Source organism: Schistocerca serialis, chromosome 9 (assembly GCF_023864345.2).
Source record: "Schistocerca serialis cubense isolate TAMUIC-IGC-003099 chromosome 9, iqSchSeri2.2, whole genome shotgun sequence".
NCBI classification, from domain to species: Eukaryota; Metazoa; Arthropoda; class Insecta; order Orthoptera; family Acrididae; genus Schistocerca; species Schistocerca serialis.
The window spans coordinates 243,588,619-243,591,396 of NC_064646.1; the positions used below are offsets into that span (position 1 = coordinate 243,588,619).

The window sequence follows — 2,778 nt, forward strand, 5'->3', positions numbered from 1 at the left end:
CAGGTTTAAGTCCCATTCCAGCACACAGCAGAAGCTTCCACACAGCGCCTCCTCTGCGTGAGAATTCATTCTCGTACCTGAACATTTATTGTTATATATGAAGACAGTAACCGCTTTCGAAAGAACAGATACTATTGATGACCGTGCAGCTTTCTCTGGAATAAATGACAGTTAATTGAAACCCTCAGCTGCCGGCAGGTGTTTTTGATGTACCTCGATGGGGACAGCTGAAAATGTGTGCCCCGACCGGGACTCGAACCCAGGATCTCCTGCTTACATGGCAGACGCTCTATCCATCTGAGCCACCGAGGACACAGATGAATAGTGCGACTGCAGGACTTACCCTTACACGCTTCCTGTGAGACCCACATTCCCAGCTGTCTACAATTCTACAGATGTAATGTACCTAATAGACATTTGCCCATCCACTCATTACTCGCGCACACTTTGGCGATTCCCGTTAGAGTTCGGGCAACTTGTGCGCATTCGCTGCACGGTCATCAATAGTATCTGTTCTTTTGAGAACAGTTACTGTTTTCATATATATAGTTAAAGCCTACCCAGCCATTGACCTACGTATGTGCAAATGTGCACAGGTTGCCCGAACTCTCACGGGAATCCCTAAAGTGTGCGCGAGTAGTGAGTGGATGGGCAAATATCTATTAGGTAAATTACATATGTAGAACTGTGGACAGTTAGGAATGTGGGTCTCACAGGAAGCGTGCAACGGATAAGTCCCTGCGTCGCGCTATTCATCTGTGTCCTCGGTGGCTCATATGGATAGAGCGTCTGCCATGTAAGCAGGAAATCACGGGTTCAAGTCCAGGGCGGGGCACACATTTTCAACTGTCCCCATCGATGTATATCAACAACACCTGTCGGCAGGTGGGGGTTTCAATTAATTATCACTTATTTATTGAGTTGTTTGCTGTTCATATTAGTGTTATCCAGATAGTAAAACGCAATATGTACGGCACATAAGATCGTATACATAAAAAAATTGTTTAAATAAATTTTAAAATTCTTTGGTTGCAGAAAAACGATGTCGGAAAGTATTGGATGGTGCATAAGTTCGTAGTATTTTCCCCTAAGCTTAATAAATACGACAGATACACATCACAGAGACTTCGGTCATCAATAACATATCCTCCTTCACTATTTATAACAGTCTTCTAACGCTGGGATAACTTTTCGATTCCGTGATTGCAGAAATCGCGTGGTTTTTGTGCGAAGAACCCGTGGAGCCATGATCTGAGAGCATTTTCATCCAGAAAGGGAGTCCATTTACGGCTGTTCGATAGAGAGCGGAAAAGATTGCAGTCTAAGGGCGCAAGGTCGGGTGAATAAAGTAGGTGAAAAATGACTATACTACTGTATAGTGTTTTTAATCAATCTAGCAGAATGCGGGCGGTCTTTATCGTGGAGTAGCATCACTTCACGCAGTCTTCCTGGTCGTTGTCGTCTGATTGCATTTCCACGACGATACAGTATTTGACAGTAAATGTCAACAGCGATGGTTACACCTCTGGAAGCAATTCGTAATACATCACACCGTCGCTGTTCCACCAGATGCATAAAATTATCTGTTGTGGAAGCGCGTAGGTCTTTGTACGGGGAGTTGCTGCTTCGTTTGGATTCAGTCATTCTTTTCCTTATTTTAAGAAAAACGCGCCATTTCTCGTCGCCAGTAGTGATACAGGACATGAACGGTCGGTGTTGATCACGAGCGAATTGATGCCGAGCAAGGAGAGATGCACACATGGTCACCAGCTGAGTTTTGTGATTTTGGCTGAGAGAATGTGGTACCCGTACACCCGATTGTTGAACCTCCCCCACTGAATGCTAATGTCGCACGACGGTGGAATCATCACAGTTCATCACATTTGCCAGTTATCGAGTACACTGATGTGAACCATTGTGGATTAATCCGTTTTAAACATCTTCATCAAATACCAAAGGTCTTCCTGTATGTGGAGAGCCCCTAATGCCAGAACGATCCTCTTTAAAACGAGAGAACTATTTTCTTGCCGAGCTCTTTCCAGTGTCATTACCTCCACACACAGCGCAAAATGTTTGTATTGAAATGAAACTGAACAATATGTTGGAAATGTTACGATTTCTCCACTTGACACTCGATTTTCTAGTGTCCACACCTCCACTCACTATCTACAAATTATAATGACAATGTAAACTCACGTAGTAACAGTGAACTATAAATACACTACTGGCCATTAAAATTGCTACACCAAGAAGAAATGCAGATGATAAACGGGTATTCATTGGACAAATATATTGTACTAGAACTGACATGTGATTACATTTTCACGCAATTTGGCTGCATAGATCCTGAGAAATCAGTACCAAGAACAACCACCTCTGGCCGTAATAACGGCCTTGATACGCCTGCGCATTAAATCAAACAGAGCTTGGATGGCGTGTACAGGTACAGCTGCCCATGCAGCTTCAACACTACACCACAGTTCCTCAAGAGTAGTGAATGGCGTATTGTGACGAGCCAGTTGCTCTGCCACAATTGACCAGACTTTTCAATTGGTGAGAGATCTGGAGAATGTGCTGGCCAGATCAGCAGTCGAACATTTTCTGTACCCAGAAAGGCCCGTACAGGACCTGCAACATACGGTCGTGCATTATCGTGCTGAAATGTAGGGTTTCGCAGGGAGCGAATGAAGGGTAGAGCCACGGGTCGTAACACATCTGAAATGTAACGTCCACTGTTAAAAGTGCCGTCAGTGCGAACAAGAGGTGACCGAGACGTGT

The 2,778-nt window shown here is 44.3% G+C and overlaps 1 non-coding gene across 1 annotated transcript; it reads right to left on the minus strand.

Annotated features, from left to right (window-relative positions):
* Positions 1 to 238: 238 nt before the first annotated feature.
* On the minus strand, positions 239 to 312 carry Trnat-ugu (transfer RNA threonine (anticodon UGU)). Its single transcript has one exon. It is a non-coding gene; the product is annotated as a tRNA-Thr (tRNA).
* Between the last annotated feature and the right edge of the window lie 2,466 nt (positions 313 to 2,778).